This window comes from Notolabrus celidotus, chromosome 16, assembly GCF_009762535.1.
Source record: "Notolabrus celidotus isolate fNotCel1 chromosome 16, fNotCel1.pri, whole genome shotgun sequence".
In the NCBI taxonomy this organism is placed as follows: domain Eukaryota; kingdom Metazoa; phylum Chordata; class Actinopteri; order Labriformes; family Labridae; genus Notolabrus; species Notolabrus celidotus.
Window position 1 is genome coordinate 6,677,420 of NC_048287.1, and position 18,554 is coordinate 6,695,973.

Genomic DNA, 18,554 nt, shown 5'->3' on the forward strand with positions numbered 1-18,554 from the left:
AAGCAAAGCTTAGTGCCATTCTTAAACTTAAAGGAGCCTGAATCTGACATTGTAGTGACAGACTTATATGTTACAAGGTTTGGATAACATGGAGGGTCACCTCCTAAAGAACTACAGCTAGACTCCTGTTGAGCTCTTGTCTGCAGCTGATTTTGTGGCTCGTGATGTTTTTGGTGTTTAAGGAGGTTGTAACATTAGCTGAGTTAAAATGCAAGCTAACAAGACAACAGCAAAGTACGCCCCCCTCCCTATAACATCATGTCCTACCAGGAAGTGAGCATCCATCACATCGCATTTAGGCTACATCCACACCATGCACTGTTCATAAAAACAGATACTACATGAGCTCTTTAGCTTTGAGGACAAAACATGTAGAGCTCCCTCTGCTGACTGGCTGCAGTATAGGTCATAAACCTGCCTCCATGTTAACGGATGGAGAAGAGGCTAAACTATAAAATGAAAAGACGCCCTCGTCATGCTCGAACATTTTTCACTTTAAATACAAATCACTGACATTATGAATTTGGTATTTCTCCTCCATTAAACTAAGCAGCATTTCATTTCTTTAAGTCTGGACTTGAGTAAACAGCAGGCAGCCTGGCAGCACTGACGGCCCTTGAACCGGGCCGATAATGACTAATCACTGTAAAAAGCACCACAATGAAAAGTAACAGTGTTCTTGCTCCGAAGGCTGGAGGAGGATTAGGCCACCAGAAGAAGATTAGAGGTGGTGTAGGCTACTTAATGAAATAAGCTAATCACTGCTCAGTCATCAGGGCACACTGGGTGTTCTTTACACTGATACATTACTGTGTCATCACAGGGTGGTCTGAGTCTGGAGAAATGATACTCTCATCATTGGGCCGGCATAATGCTTGACAACGCTGCTGCTGTGGATTGTTTATGTAAGAGTGCAATGAACTCCACATAATTAAAAATCTGCTTTACAGCTTTTTTTTAGCGTCCCTGATGCTGCTCCAATCAGCTACCATGGAGATGCTCTTGAGTTTGCTTGTTTAGATCAACGTGGGCCGAAATGCTACAGAAGAAGACAAATAACAGTCTGGAAAAATAAAAGGTCGACCTTATGAGACAAATCTGCAGCTTAACTTTAAAGTCTGCTGCCAGCACCCTGCCTGTCTTTTATACTGGAAAAACACACTAATTCTATGTGCCACGCTATTAGTTGTGTGTGTGTTTGGTGTGTGTGCTTTTTTGGGCACTGCTGCACAGTTTGCTCTCTGCTCTGAACTTTAAATTTGTATGCTGCACAGTAACCTCTGTGATCAGCAGCAGTGTTTTCCAATCCGCAGGGGTCCCTCTTAGAGAAATGTCAAAGAACTTTTTCTTTTCAACCCGAATACAGCGCACATTAGTTCTGGCCCGCTTTGCCGAAATGGCAATTAAAAACGGCCAACCTTGTAGGTTTAGTGAGTTCAGAGAGCACCGCTGAACTTTCAAACGAGAACGAGGCCACAGTCACACTAAATACTCTGAATCTTTGAGAAGAGTTTACTCATCTTATTTACAGCCGCTTCACTGCTGGTCTAAAGTCAAATCAACAAATAAGACATCGGGTTTGCAGCAAACCTGATGAAGGCTTGGGTGAAACCTGTGTGGTGTAAATAAGAAGAGGAGGCGATTCAGTCTTCTATCACCTGTACCAAGTTATGAGGACTAACAGTGCTGTGCACAAGGCAATATATATTAAGTCCCACGCAACAGTATTTTGGCCTCATTTTTTTTTTACAGTGGGAGGAGATAGAGGTGCGTCATCCACAGTTTTTTTGCAGTGCAATGCTATTTTGGATCTTTAATTAAAGCCACAATTTATTACTACAAACACTTGATTTTATTTGCCAATAATAGTACACCCAGAAGAAAATACCTTTACTAGGCTTCAATACAATTACCCATCCATCCCTCCATTATCTAGACCACTTATCCTGTTCAGGGTCAGAAGGGGCTGAAGCCAACCCCAGCTGTCACTGGGTAAGAGACATAGCAGTACATTTATGACACAGAATTTGTTGTTTCCTGTTGTGGTTATTCTATCGGGCCAATCATATCTCATGCTAACAAACTATCTTCCCAGCTTTTCTAACAAACTCCCAGCAAACTGAAAAACTTTTCTGAATCTCAAAATGTTTGAATATTCAACCGGAGAGGCACAGATTGTGATTAAGGCTCTGGTTTTCCTTTCGACACCAGAGCAGATTTCAGCACAGGGTTAAGTTGACATAAACCTTCAATAAGCTTAGGACTAATTGCAACAAAAGGTTCAGGTACAAGACTAAATCTGCTTTAGTCTCAATCCAACACTAAGAGCAGTCGGAGGGCTGTGGCTGAAAAGCCTTTTGTTTACTTCTCAGCCATTTCCTCCAGATCAGCCTGAATCATCTGATTACTTAGATGTCTGTAAATCTAATTATCCTAATGTGTCGTCTCTGAAAATCCCGCTGCAAAGACAAAAATGGATTCAGTTCTGAAAACTGTTTAAGTGAGTGAGCAGTCTTCAAGCCTCATCCTCTCATATCTAATGTGTTTTCTTCTAAATCTATTTCAAGCTTTCAAGAAACTGAAAATACAACTTTGTCTGCATGCTTCCTCTGCAGGCGTTCTGAAACAAATGAACCATTGTTGTGGATAATTGTTTTATTATGCTGATCTGTTTTTATCATAAAAAATAATTATGTCACAGGATATTTTAAAGTAAAACATAGCGACTTAGATGTACCCGCTTACTCAGAATCCAGTGTTTTGCAGGATGTATCTCTCTTGAGATGATTTTAACATGAACCGATGAGCAGAGACACACTCATGTACGAGACACTGACATAATATAAAGAACAAGAAAAGATAGAAGGATCACTGAGTCATGTAAATGTCAACGGAAAATACAGAGAGGAAAAAGGAGGATTGTCTGACCTGTGTTCTTCTGTACACTCACACACTCAGCTCCGTAGACTTTACAGAACGCCTAACTTAACTGAAACAAGCCGCTAAGTCAGACAGTGTGTATCATGAAGGGTGGTGTGTGATCGCTTCCTCTCTGCATAACTTTCAGTTTTACTTCCTCCTGCGTCGAAGTCAGCTCTGTGATATGCTTCAGGAAGTCAAGAGAAAGAAACAATGTGGCTAAAACAACATGGCTACGAGCAGTGGAGCTGCTGCTGATAAAACAAATCACCTTTAAGCTGTTTATCTGCACACGGTGCCTGATAACACTACGCAATATAGCATAAAAAAAAAACACTCCAGCAAGAACCTTCAAAACTGCTAACTCAGCCTGTTTTTTATCCAGTCGTCACTCTTATTTAATTTAAGTTTATCATTTAGCAGACCTAGTCATTGGAGGCCAGTAAACATATACATTTTCGTTTACTATAAAATAGAAACAGAAACAGGAAATGACTGATAAATATATTCAGTATCTGACATGGCGTTCATTTTAATATACAGTGTATGGATGTGTTCACTGACTGTGAAGCCAAAAGATTTAGAGCTCCCCCTGCTGACTGGCTGCAGTATAGGTCTTAAACTCCGCCTCCCTCATGTTAACAGATGAAACAAGTAGGGATGGGCATTTCAAGCCAAAATACTATTCGATAATCATTGGCATCTATTCAGAGATTATTTGAATAATCCCTCCTGCGTGCACACGTACACACACCTGTCCTGCTAACGGTCCATTTGTGTGGCACGTTAACCAGCAGCAGGATGAAGTGCTGCGAGTAGCGGGCACAACAGTGTCCGTCTTGATCTTTGCACCTGTGTTTCTGTGACGTGGCATGGTGTGTGTGTTTATATTTTACAGTCATGCTCAGTCTCTGGAAATACGTGTGTAGCAGTGTGAGATGCAGAAACAGAGAAAATCACAGTGACTGTCGCAAATGTTTTCTTCTTCTTTTGCTATTCAATGCAGTTATTCTTCTTCTTCTGTTACTTAAAGGTGACATATCACGCTTTTTTTCATCAATATATATTGGTCTAAGAGGTCCCCAAAACATGTCTTTAAAGTTTATGCTCAAAAAAACACTTTGAAATCAGATTTTGGCATGCCTGAAAAACCCTCTTCTTCAGCCCTCCTCAGAACGGTCTGTTTTCCCTCTGACCACGCCCCCTCAGAAAGTGGCACGTTGATCTAATGTTTACATGTTGGCTGAATATACACGGCTGCCCACAGTTAGCGTTACTTCAACCCTCTGAATCTGATCCAGAATCTGATCCTGACGGAGAGGCGCCTGCAGCAGGACCTTTCTGAAGGATTGGTCACAGATTTAGTGTTTCTTGTTGTTTTATTTGTCAGTATGTTGACGTGTGTCTTGGTACACAGCTACGAACATGTAGCTATGTGGCTATGCTAACTAGCGCTAGCACTTATCCATGAAAAATAAAAATCATCCACTAGATCTTCAAATCTGCAGACGTGGGGAGTAAAACCGACCTCTGCCAGAATGGCAGCAGGACCTTTCTGAACGATTGGTCACAGATTTTTTGTTTCTTGTTGTTTTATTTGTCAGTATGTCGACGTGTGTCTTGGTACACAGCTACAGCTACAGCTAAGACATGTAGCTATGTAGCTATGCTAACTAGCCCTAGCACTTTTCGATGAGAAATAAAAATCATCCACTAGATCTTCAAATCTGCAGACGTGGGGAGTAAAAACGACCTTTGTGTTTATTAAGAGAGCCTACAACTAGCATGCCTCCCTTCTAAGCTCCTTGTTAGCACACATTTGTGCAGGTAATGAAAAACAGAGGAGGGGTTGAGTTGTATTTTATACAGTCTATGGTCTGAACAAGCTCCGAGCTCTGACTCCGTGACAGACCGGATATTGTTGTTACGTAACAAAAACACTGAAGTCTGAAACGGCTCGTTTCACACACATTTACAGAAAGGTGGAGAAATCAAAACAGGGGCAGAATGGATTTTTTTCATTCTTGGGGGGTTTGTAGACATGCCAGGGACACATATTTCAGGTAGAGAACCATTCAAAAGTCGATTTTGCATGATATGTCACCTTTAAGGCGGCTAGCAAACAGCTTTCAGACGCTCTATCTCCACCGTCTGGCGGAAACACCGTATTACAACCAGGCACTGGTGAAAACGATGAAAAATTGTACTTTTAAAATGAAAAAAAAAGGGGAACAATTATTTGTACATTCGAAAATCATGTCCCATCCCTAGAAACAAGGGTTGACTATTTATAATATTTATAATTCCAGTCTTCATCTGGAGGAAGCCGCTGAACGTACAGAGTCTGGCAGACTGGTGCGGTCCTGTTTAAAACTCAGCATGTGCAAAAGTAGGACCTATCATCGGTGTTAAACTCAAGGTCTGCATGCTCTGAATGGAGACGGAGAAGGATATTTTCAGCTGAAAAGGGCTTCTTTTTCCAAGGTCAGAAATGAACCCAAACAGTAGTTTAGCATGAGTCACAGCGCGGAGGAGAGTCACATTTCACTTTCAAACACAGAGTGAAATTAAAACTGCCTGGAGCTACGAGAAGCAGCAGGTAACTGAGACGATTTCTGGGGATAATTTGTTCTAACATGATCAACTTTCCTTGTAAAATGTCAGAATACACAGTCACATCTGTGTTTACTTTATTTACTGATGGGAAAATATGCTCAATTCTACACCTGGGAAACACCAGGAATCTCTCAACATCTGGAGAACACCTTTCCTGCTCTGGGTTATTTTGGCAGCATCGAATCTCTCTGGCAGAGATGGGGGGTTTGGTCAGGACTGAGGATATAACAGAGGAGAGATAGAGAGACATAGATCCTAGAAGGAACCCTGCAGCCAGCACACACAGCCTCAGACAGGAAGAGCACGAGTGGGCAAGGCAGCAAGCCAAAGCCGAGCTGGAGAGTCTTCAAGTTTGGGTGTCCTCAAATGACCCAGCCAGGTTTTGAACTTGAAGTCCAAAACAAACTGTACGCAGAGCTGAGGAGCAATCCCCCTCAAGTCTGACTAAACTTTAGAGGATCTGTTAGGAAGACTCCACTAAAACCCTGTCAGGAGGACTTTAATCTGGAAGCTTCTGAAAACATCCAGGGATAGATGCTAATATACAGAAGCAACACGCTCCCAAATGTGCCGGCCAAAGTAAATCTTTGGTGGAACAAATTTAAGCTTAAGAAAATAATAAGGCAGGAAACGTAAAGAAACATAACACCTCCTTCTTTAGCTGTAAAATTACAATTACTGAAAGATACAAGCTACCTTATCTTTAACTGCAAGTTTAAGTTGAAGTCTGTGGGTTACAGGTGAAGCAAAGCTAATCAATGATGCAGAGAGGAACAATGAAATACTCTTAAATACCTAAAAGTAACCCTGATACCATGAGTGCATGAGCACATACTGTCAAACTATGTGTCTGTGTGTCTGCTATCTTTGCTCAATCTGCAGCTGGAAACATTTAGGGATCAGGCGTTGGCCTTTGCTGACACTAACATGAAGAACTTCTGATGTTTGTGTTAAGATTCACAACATCAGAACAAAGCCTGACAGCCAGAGTGAGTCACCTACATGTAAGGTTTGGTTGCCCCAGGCCTTCAGACCATTATCAATGTGCAACCCTGACATCTAAAGTTTGTACTAAAAGTTAAACATCTATCAAACAAAGAGCGGACAACAATAAGGAGATGCTTTTGTTAAGCCTGGTTTATACTTTTGCGTTGACTCTACGCAGCAGTGGTCGATGTGTTGGGTTGTGTGTTTCCGGCCCTGCTATGATCTCTGTTTACTTTTTTCGCAGCAATTCAGAGTCTATTATGATCATTTAGAGCTAATACATGTTGCTGTTTATCATACAGAAACAATTACAGGGAAGAATGGATAGGAGAAATCAGAGGAGATGAAATACATGGGCGATGTGAGGGGATCCCGGAAGTGCTGTAAATGCAGGAAATACAATGCCGCCAAGCAGACCAATCACAGGGCTTGTGGTCCGCGTAGATTCAATGTTAAGCTACATTTTGGAGGAGGCGCGCATGGACTACATGCATAGGCCTCTGTGTAGGTATGGGAGCTACGCAGAGCTATGGCGTAGGCTATGCTTTTGATTCAACGCAGAAGTATAAATCAGGCTTTAGCCTCTGTTGAGTTACCTTTGAAGTTTTAAATTAAATACCAGCATACAACATGTTTTTTTTTGATAGTCTTTTAAAAGTTGAAGTCGATGTGATTAGTGGAATGTAACCCTCTTAGTTTTGGGATAAGCCCCTAATGTTTACCACACACAGCCACCCATTCAAAAAGTTGGTGCCCCAGTTGGGCAACCTCGGTCGAAAAAGTCAGACTCCGCCAATGTTTATCTCTCACTCAAATATTTGGTGATAGTCTTTTTTTCTGACTTTTACTGAGTTTATGGATGCAGCCGCAGCTTTACGGAATGATTATTTTCATGGTGTATAGATAAATCAGTAAACCTTTGAATTGTACACAAGACTCAGACACAGCAGATCGTCACATTCAGAAAGTTGGAGTGTTAAAATAATGCTTTGAACATATTTCCTGACTGATGCAGCTGTAACTTAAGAGAATGGTTGTTTTCGTGATCTATTCACTTACAGGATTCAAAAAACTAAATTTAGTGCTTATGACAACTTCAAAGAGCCCAGAGTTATGTCTTTGAATTGCTTTCTAATCCAACCAACATAAAAAAAAAACCAGTTTTCTACACCAGTGATTCCATTGGCCTGGAGTTAAGACTGGAAGCACGGCAAGGTTTAAAAAAAAAAGCAGTTTGATGTTGTACATTGAAGTTGCAAAACCATATTTTTTGCAGACAACGTTCCAAATAAATCTAAAGATGAGTTGTTTTTTTTCAGATATGTACATGTATGTGATGATGTGTAAGGTGAGGGGAGGACAGGGCTGACAATATTTTCACAGACGTGGAAAGACGAGCCCTCAGGAAAAGTTTGGGAGCCTCTTCTCTTCGCTCACTTGAAGAAATAACAACAAAAAGTAGTGGATGCAAATGTTTTCAGGAGCTGGAACTAACAAGTATTTGACATTTAACTTACAACACTACCATGGATACTTATGAAAATAGTTGGTTATTAATCTTCCTTAAGTCAACTGAACAATTCATTGTTGCTGAGATATTTTTTTATGTCAGACAGAACAAAAAGAGATGAAGGGTTGTATTTAACTTTTAAGCTTTTAACGAAGGTACTTATGATGAGAGAGAGAGGTTCATAACTGACTCAAGGACACACTGATCACTGCAGGAGTGAAACTTGCAAGCTTTCATTTTAAAGGAAGGACACTGCGTGGCTCCACCAGAGACAAAAGTTCTGCTGCAGACTCATAACTCTTCAACATCACCTTCATGTAAGTCTCTTTTTGAATGAAATAACACCATACAGCATTTTTCAATCCTTTGACTCTTATGAATGACAACACCTCCAGTCATTACAGCTGTAATGTTAATTGCTTTTCACCCATTCTTCTATGCCCGCCCCTGCTGACTCTGACACAGTCAGTCTGTCATGAAGGTCAGGGAGAGATTTTTAAATGAAAGAAATATTCACAGAGCTCTTTAAACCCTGTAGCACAAAGTGACCATGAGAGAATATGAATGGCCTTGTTACATCGGCATTAGCATCACTTGTTTTTGGAGAATTCTGGTTATGAGTTTGAGCATGAAAGGGGATTTTTAATCAAGGCTGTGGCATTTCAGTTTTGCAGCATGACTTACTGATTTCACGTTCAGGTTTGATAACGCCTTCCTTCAAATCCCTGCCCATGCACTCAATAAACTCTGCTTTTACTTGACACGCAATCTCCTCATCATACTTAACAGCTGCCAGATGAGAACAGAGGACTATTATCTTTGGCATTAATATGGATATTAAAAATAGTTAGGTTATCACCTTCCAGGGTTTTTGTGCTTCTAAAGGAGGATTGGCAATTAAAAAAGCAGGATGCTTCAAGTGTCGATTTTTCCCTTGGCCATGAAGGGATCTGTTTGCATCTTTTTAATCATTTAGCAGTTAAAGTCTTTATAACACAAATATTAATCATCCTTTGTTTTGATAACAAGTTTAATATCATCCGAAGCTGTGAGTGTTACCAATCAAGGCCGGTCAGGTTTTCTGTGAAGCACAAAAACGTCAAACATATTTTTGTCCTCAAAGGTGGAGCAGGTTGTTTGTAAGACTCTGATGTAATCTTGTGTTTTGAATAAATGGCTTAGAGGCGGTAACTTTAGCTCATTTATTCAACTCAATTTGTTTATGGAATTAGATTTCACCATCCAAAGTGATCTTGAACTACTTGTTCCCTCTTTTTCAGTTCAGCACCAAAACACATTCTTGTGTCAGCCTTCATGAGTCTCATATTTTATCAGGCAAACTGTTAGATAACATTAAAATACTTTGTGTGACTTCTTCCTCTGTGTTTAAAATGATAGATATAAAAATGTAGATGCTGTGTCACATACATCTCTGCCACCGCCATATTGGAGAGGCATTCTCCTCCATCTGATCTCATGTCAGAACACGGTTGAGATGATAAAAATGTACACTTTTGTGCAGCTTTTGTGTATCAGCAAATATATCCCCAAACAAAGCATCAGTGAACACTGTTTCCAGGTCAGAGGATGTTTTAAAACAGTTTACCTCGACAAACGCTTTAAATGTAATGAGAAAACATGGGCAATCATGTAATGTGTATGCATATGCTACATATACAGTATATATATTATACTGTTAATGCTCATTATTTAAACCAGGGCCTTTATTTGCTTTTACTGTTGAAAGTGCCAGGCTTCTATATAAGATAAGATAAGATAAGATAAGATATCACTTTATTGATTATTATTATTGAAATTCAGTTGTTACAGCAACCCACACATAAGTACAATTAAGAAGGAGTTTCAATAAGTAAAATAAAATAAAGTAAAATAAGTAAAAATACAAATAGATAATAAAGATGGTCAGTGGTCAGCGTGGTGCAGTCTGTGGCCTCCGTTACTGTTTAACAGTCTGATGGTGGTGGGCACAAAGGAGCGCCTGAAGAGTTCATATGAAGCAGGCTTGTATTAGAGGCAGGCCTTTACATCATGTTCTCTTAGACTGAGAAGTGTAAATATTCATATTTTAGTGCAAAGTGAGAACCTGATTCACAAGAGCATTGCATGGCTTTTGCATGCACTCATCTTTGCAAACACTGCAAAAAGACAACGTCTAATTTACATGTGCAGAGGGTGAAATGCTCCTTACACTGCACTGTAAAGAAATTAGTGTTCCTATGCACTGATGTAGTTTGCATACGTTTAAATGAGCCATTTTGCATTCATGTGGAGCACAATATGCTCTTTTAATGCATGTTAGCCGCAATGCAAAGAACACCACAGTCACAAACATTAGCGCTGATAGCCCCGCCATTAGAGGGAAACTATTACCATCTGATGAGAGTTGGTGGTAACTTCGCTGGAGTATTAAAATAAGTGGCATCACCTTTTAACTCTTCATTGATCATGAGAAAGATTCCACCTCCGGACATCTGTACATATAGTATGAATATGTTACGTTTACTTTTTTATCTGAACAAGCTGCTTTTTGTTAGCAGGCACCAAGAAAGAAAGTTGGATAAAGGCTGAGAAAATTTGGGTCATATCTGTCATTAAAAAGTAAGATCTTTCTCTCAGTCCAACCTATCATGTATGTGAATGAACACCGGTAGGGTGATACTGGCTGCAATATGTGGATCCAATTTATGAGGATTTACAGTATATTACATATATTACATTAAAGTATTTTTTTTATTATTACAATTATTATCAATATTATTACTATAATTACTATTATTATTATTATTATTATTATTATTATTATTATTATTATTACTGGTATTAATATCATTATTACTATTACTACATTCATTATTATTATCATTATTATCATTATTATTACTATAATCACTATAATCATTGCCGTTATTATTATTAATATCATTACTGTTATTAATATCATTATTATTATTGTCATCATTTCAGTTGTATTATTATTATTACTATTGCTATTATCATATTGTACATTGAATTTAATTTAATTCAATTTACTTAAGTATTTTTTTTTGTTAAATTTCCATTCTGAAAATATAACATCCTCGTACAAACACAAACAAGAGCAAACAACTAAAATGCAATATATATCCATTTGTACAAATTAATTTTAAATTTTAAAGAGCAATACCAAGATTTGAATTGTTGACTTTAAGAGTGCATGCTGCCCTAAATAACTTATTATAATAATACGTTTTATGTTCCTATTTAATAACTAAAATTTAAGTAACCTCAAAAAATTTGCAAAAATGTTGTGTAAATTGATTTTCTGATATATAATTTCATGATGTGTGAAGTTTTCTATGTTCCATGAAAAAAGCAAACAACCATCATTTTATTTGACGAATCCAATTTCTTCAGTCGATAGCTTCAAGAATCACATTATTTAATGAGGCCCGCTTTGCATGCCAAGGCAAAGAACAAACATGACTACAACTATTGAAAATCAAAGTCTGACTTTTTCAACATATTCTTCTTAATAACAAGCCAGGAATATCAAGTTTTCAAAGCATTTGTATGAAATGTTAAAGCCACTGCCAGTTTTAACACTCAATATCTTCACAGCTGTAGTCATGCAAAGTCAAGGTGTTTGCCTCTTTGACCACAAACCCACAGGTACATGCAGTATTCAATTTTTATGATGCTGTTATGTGTTTGCTTAATGAGCTTCCTCAGCCAGAGACCCATTATTCCTGAGCACATGTTGGGAACCTGATACTGAAAACGCAACACATGAGAGAGTTTCACAGGGGATGTACTGTCATGTGACCTGGGTCACGTACCTCCTCAAGAATAAACACTTTTTAAGGCATTTCTTGTAAGCATGGATGACTGTTTCTTAGCAGCTGTTTGTGAAAAGATTCAGATGTTAGCTTCATGTCACTTTTACAATATCCCAGGAAGCCTTGAAATGTGACATACACCAAACATAGCAATAAAACAAACTGACAGGCCATGTGACGCCCTGAAGTTCAGATCCCACACTGCAGAATCCTTGACTACTCAAAATCAGGGGTTCCCAAAGTGCGGGTCGTGAAACACAAATGGGGGGCGTGAGATGTCATCCTTTTTTTTTTTTTTGTTCTTTTTAAGTGATCTAAAAATAGTACATTTTACCCATTATAGTAAAAAATATCAACAAAAATAGTCACTTAACTTGAAAAAAAACCTTGACGATAGAAAATGTAATGAGTTTTCTGCCTTTCTTTTTGTCAGATGACTCCTAAGATTAGGATGAATGAACAGCTAATTATCAAAAGCATCAGTAGCAGTAGGTTAATTCATAACGGCACAGGAAACACAGACACATGCTCATATAGGTAGGCTTATTTTCTGCAGACCAGCTAAATGAAGCCACATTAAATCACTTTGAGGAACAGTGGGGGTCACAAGTCTTTGGCATCTATATTATGGGGAACGTGGGCTGGACAGTTTGGGAAACACTGCTCTGAAGTAAAGGTGAGGTATGCAATCATAGAGAATGATTGTAGGGAAAGAACGGCACCTCGTGAGACAGACAAAATTTCTACAACTAAGAAAGTAACAACTCAAATAGCTGTGATGAAAAATGAATTCAAGTAGCCCTTTTAAACAGCAGAGGGCGCTATCTGCCTTTGACTACTGATGTCTCTTCCTCCTGTAGATGAACAGAGGCTTAGGGAAGTTGCTTTATTAACTCTTCAGGGAGTTACTGTTGATCCTTTCTTAGCTGTTCTCATTAAGATCTACTGGAAGTACACTCTGGAAGACTGGATTCTAAGGTGCGTCCTCAGGTTGGCATGTTGTGACCGGTCATATGCCTCACTAAAACAGAGGAGTACTGGATGTCCTGGAATCAGGGATCACTGGACGTCAGTGCATAATCAAAATGATCTTGGAGTAATGACACTGACTGGACATTTTGTAGATGCACTCCTGCATATATAATAATGTGTAACTGTGTTATCCATTAAGAATAAATAAACACTGGATTTCTGGAATAAGCACTGTGAAGCTTAGTCATGGTTTCAGACCACACTGGTGCAGCATTTATTAGAGTAATACATCTGAAAATCACATTAAGAAGTACATTTATTTGATTCCTATGGTAATAAAAAAAGCTTTATGTTGATAATTTGGACTTTAAAACTGTTAAGAGATGTAAAATAATAGAGTTTTGAACCTGTGATTTATCATCATTAACTATTGAAATTCTGGGATTAACTGCGATTCAAATAATTGTTTGACAGCCGTAGTTTTTATCACCTTGTTGGTTTATGTTTGAGGACGTTGTGTGTTTCCCATTTTCAGAGTCATGCCCGTGAGCCAACTCCACACTTTATTTGTACAACCACAGAACAGACAACTGAAGCTGCTGCAGTATTCTCGTGGTTTATTGGATTACAGTCCCACCCCACTTTTGATTGTTTGTGTCACATTTCACACCATGTTGCTGATGAGGCATAAATACATGGCCAGTTGTTTAAACCATTTAAAAACACCCTCAGTATCACCCAACTCTTGTCTGTGAGCCATGAGAGCAGTTGTTTCTGACAGCTGCAGAGTACAGTGTGTGCAGCCAACTAAACATCACACCACCCGCAACAGTTTGGCAAGACTTTGGCCTCTTCGACACTATCACAGTTTCCCACTCTGAAGAACAGGGATATACTGCTGACTTGTTGACAAGTACTGTATGTAGGTCAAGATACTACATAAAGAATCTGATTAATTATGGTGACAGGAAACAGAATAGCTCTATGACATGTTTAATGTATGTTGCACTCCAGTTTCCAGGAAGTTTTAAAGGCCTGAGATGCTGAAGCTTCTGGTGTCTAAGTGAAGGCAACAGTTCAACTCTTGCTATAGAGACATATCTGCCACTCACAAGGTCACAAAGGTCACTATAACCCCATTAACTTCTTATTTTAGAAGATGGGTTTGTTTGTTTTTATCTTTCAGACATTTTAGAACTGGTACAGTACAGGGTCCTCTCAGCACAGCGTAGTTCATTTTGGTTGATCTGCCTTAACAAGCTTTCCTAGTGTGGTTAAAGAAAACACCCACATTTTCCCAATTAACAGAAAGTCAATAAACAGTCCAGCTTTGCATTGTTCATAAGGAACACAGGAATGCCTTTAAATGTTTCCACGGGGAGTTTATTCTGTGTCCGGTATGCGGTTAAAAGTTTGGCTAAGCTCCCAACAAACAAGACGTGATTTACAACTGAGGGTTTTTCAGTCTATAATCTCAGCGCTTGTCAGAGCAATACATGTTAAATACCAGTTTTATTTTGAGAGTCCAATATTTACAGTTAAGAAAGATTACATTGTGTTAAACCTACAACTTTGCAGCAAAGCTCCTTCAACTCATAAATAAACTCTCAGGAAAGATTACTAATTATATAACAATAATAATAATTCCTACATTGTGATGTGACATTTTCAGGTCAGGACAAATTTTGACATTCATAATAAACTGATGGTGCTGAAAAATACTTTTTTTTTATTATTATTCTTCAGTCATTAAAGTCAAACAGCAACCACAATAGAACAAAATAAATTCTGACATTTGTAATAAACTGATGGTGCTGAAAAAGATATTTTTTTTATTATTATTCAGTCATTAAAGTCAAACAGCAACCAAAATAGAACAAAGGGACATGGCTGAACATTATGTCATTTTAATATTGCAGCTATAATGTGCACGTGCTCAAAAGTCACATCATGTGGCCTGAAACGTGTCATGCTGTCACTTTTTCATTTGCTTGATTCAAAATAAAAACTTATCAGTTTCTGGTAAAAGTCTGACAGATATCACGTTAGTGCAGCCCCTCACGTCCACACACGTGTGGCCACCTGCCTTTAAACGTGTACTTGATGGATGCTACTGCTGTCACACATACCCAAACATGCTGATCGAGGCACATGCTATATTTCACTGAAATCTGATTTGAAGTGAGTGTTCCAGCTAATATCGGTGTCCTGTCTCAGTGCTGATTAGTGTTGCCACACATCATACTGATCATTCAAAGGTTGGATGTGCTGCCAATTGTACCTAACTTTGACTAATGTTACAATCTGGTAATGTCGTCTAAGCCAGAGAGTTACAACTTTACATTTGAAGTGTACAGTAAAGAAACAGGGATATTTGTTGGAAACCAGGGGGCGGTTCGCAGTCAGTTACAACTGATCTACCGAGGGGAGGATATAATCTGTCATCATGGGCTCCCCAAAGATAATCTACTGCTGTTAATGTGTGCAATTTTTCTTCAACCCAATTATCAACAGGTTGCCCCTCCACTCCCCCTGTATGTGCACCAGAGATGTCACCCTTGTGTAATGCCTCTGTGTCTGTCACTCTGGATGTCTGCTTTTCATTTCACATCTGCCTTTTCCTCTTTTTTTTTTTAAACAATGGACAAATCAAACAACCATGAGCTCTTTTAAAGTCTCCAATAAAAAAGTTGGTTTAGCTACAGACAAGTTTTGTTCAGAACTGCAATATCTATATTCATTCAGCTAAAACCCAACATTTTAAATTGACACCACACCACGCCACGCCATGCCGCACCACACAATGCCATGCAACGCCACGCCACGCCACGCCACGCCACGCCACGCCACGCCACGCCAATCCCCACAATGCCAGGCCAGGAAATGTGATGCAATGCAATGCGGTGCAATGCAATTCAAAGCCAGGCAACACGATGCATTGTGTTGCATTTCATTGCGTTACATTGCTTGGCTTTGCGATGCAAAAGCACGCAATGCAAAAGCACGCAATGCAACAGCATGCGATGCAACGCAACACCACGCCACGCCACGCAAACCATGCCACGCAAACCATGTAACACCACGCTAAGCCCCACAACGCAACGCAACACAACACAAGAATAAGTAATTTCTCCTCTGCATTCTGGAAATAACTGAAGCAGAAACTCCCGTTGCATCACTCCAAAAGCATAGATTAATATATCCTATGTTTTCGGGTGTAAAGCCACATCATGTCACAAATAAATACTTTTACACCAATCAGAAATAAATGCCTCAATCAAGCATTTGATCCGAACAACTAATGACATAGACAACTCCTCTTGACCAGACAAACTGTTTTTGTCTTTTTTTGCCTTTAAGATAGGACAGCGGAAGAGAGACAGGAAATGTGGGGAATAGAGAGCGGGGGGAAGACATGCAGCAAATGGTCGCGGCCTGGAGTCTTGGACCACTAGGCCACCAGCGCCGCTGAAAGACATTTCTTTCTGAAAGGACCGGATTGGACCGGCCCTGTTCCGACTTAAGTGTTTGCATAAAACATTTATATTCTTCCGATTACTAGTGCCGTATTTAAACATGTCTAATAGGTATAGAAAATTTGTATGGCTGAAGTGATCTTTGAACTCTGAAGTTTACAAAGTCTAAGGACAGTAGTTTACACTAAAACTGGAGGACAAAGCTGAATAAGTAATTTGCTCGAGATAACACTCATATTTTTGCAGAAAAGTTTTCATTCAAGTTCAAATGTCTCTTTCTCGGCTGTCAGATTGGTTGTCATACACTTTTCCCCCTCCAAGGTCGATATCATATCAGTCTATAAAAGATAAAGTTTAGTTCACAGTGTGGGGATATCAAAAGGTGGACAGAGAGGATCTATTTTTAGACAAGAGGCTATGGTTAATTTGGATCTCTTTCCCTCTTCAGCATTCATCCTAACAGACCCCAGAACCAAGTATCATGAGGTTTGCATTATATGGCCACACCTGATGGACATATATTTAGATTTTAAATAACAGTAGTTTTCTTTTCTTTTTCCCTTTGGAACAGATATTTAGATACTTCCACAGAGCTGGTAACCTCAGCAGCAGGACTTGGTTACACCATTTATTTGTAAATGTGTCATTCATTTCGTGTGAAGTCCTTCATTAAGATCGTCTAAACTACTTACTTCAAACTTGTGGTTTAATTAAGGCTGTCGATTCATCTAAACTTAGACTGCGGGTGGCAACGCACAATTGTAAGAAAACAACCCCATAATAGCAACAGACTGTAAATCATGTGTTGCTGAGTCCTGATTGGTAAACAGAAGTGCTTAACATCACAAATTTCCAAGTGAACCCGCATCAAAGCAGCAAAAACATCACCAAAAAAAGCTCTCATGGGAATATTTTACATGAAGTTTGGTGGATTTGCCAATTTTCAAATGAGGAGGGAGATAAATCACTGCTAGGGATCCTTAATGCTTAGTAATTACAAATAAAATCTAAAATTAGAGTAATCTGTACAGGACTTAATTACAGGCGGGGAGGATAAGAAATGTTCCCCAACAAACATTCATAACTCCACTTTGAAATAATTACAAACCACATTCAGAGCATTCCTGAGAATCAAAGATTCGTCAGTATCAACGTTTTCTCTGGTGCATCCACGAGAACAGAGTGAAACAGGAGCTGCTTATGTTTAATTCAGAATTCACAGCATGGATCTATTTCACCAAATACCATACAAACTGAAAACATGGGATCACTGTACCTCTGGATGCTTTGTTTCTCTCTTTGGTAACATTGGTTCAAAGGCCTAATGAGTACCTTTCTTCTGCTCCGATGTTAACAGGTAAAGATTTGGAATATGAGAACGCAACTCAGCAGAGTTTGTTATATAACAGGATTTTAATTGGGGATGCCAGCTTTAACACCTTAATTGCGATGTGATTATCCCTTTCTTTTTCCTTCCTTTTTTTTTTCTCTATTCTTTTAATCAGGTGTTATTTTCTCCCTTTCATCACACCGTACTTAAGCTGCAAAATCGTCTTCCTGCTTTCTGCTGCAATGAAGGAAAAAAAAAACCCTCAATGCTTTTGAAAGGCACATTTGGCAGCACTTTGAGTTCGAGCTACCTACGAGCTAAGCATGCAGGTGCAGCTAATCAGACTGATGCCAGTGGGAAACTGCATCACAAAAGTTGACTGAGCTCCATTATATTCTTCATTAGAAAGTTGACACATTTCCTGCTGTGGAAGCTCAATTTAAGACCAAATCCCACACGGCCACATTTAAATCTTCCTCTTGTGTCACGTCTCACTTCATTTCTGTGACCTCAGGTGAGGCACTTCTGTCTCGTTTCTTTAGTTAGTTTCTAAGAGAAAGCCTTAGTACAATGAATGATAATAATAAGAATGGACTGCAGCCCGCTAATAGTGCCAAGAATTGCACATCATTTGCCCCCCATCTAGTCCGTCACAGGTCTAATTCACATTCAAATATATTACTCTTATGATGTTAAAGTGCAAAAATGCCCACAAAGTTCTGCAGCTCCAGTTTTGCACTTGACTGGGAATGAGATGAGCTGTTAGCATTTCAACTCTGTTCTGCACAGAGCCCGGCTGTGAGCTCTCATCCTGACGGCGGTAAGTTCTATCCACAAACATAATGAGTTACAAGGTGAGCAGGAATCCTTAACACTTATGGAGTCGAATCATGACAGATGTGAAACAA

The 18,554-nt window shown here is 39.2% G+C and overlaps 1 protein-coding gene across 2 annotated transcripts in view; it reads right to left on the reverse strand.

Annotated features, from left to right (window-relative positions):
* The window catches only part of thrb (thyroid hormone receptor beta), a 187,396-nt gene that overhangs the window by 153,284 nt on the left and 15,558 nt on the right, over positions 1-18,554 (reverse strand). Inside the window, exon 1 of one of the 2 annotated variants that reach the window (XM_034704719.1) lies at positions 2,929-3,022. The exons of the other annotated variant lie outside the window; for it this stretch is intronic. The gene's annotated coding sequence lies outside the window, so the exon portion shown is untranslated. Of the gene's footprint in view, positions 1-2,928; positions 3,023-18,554 lie in introns of those variants that run through there. 2 annotated transcript variants of the gene reach the window in all.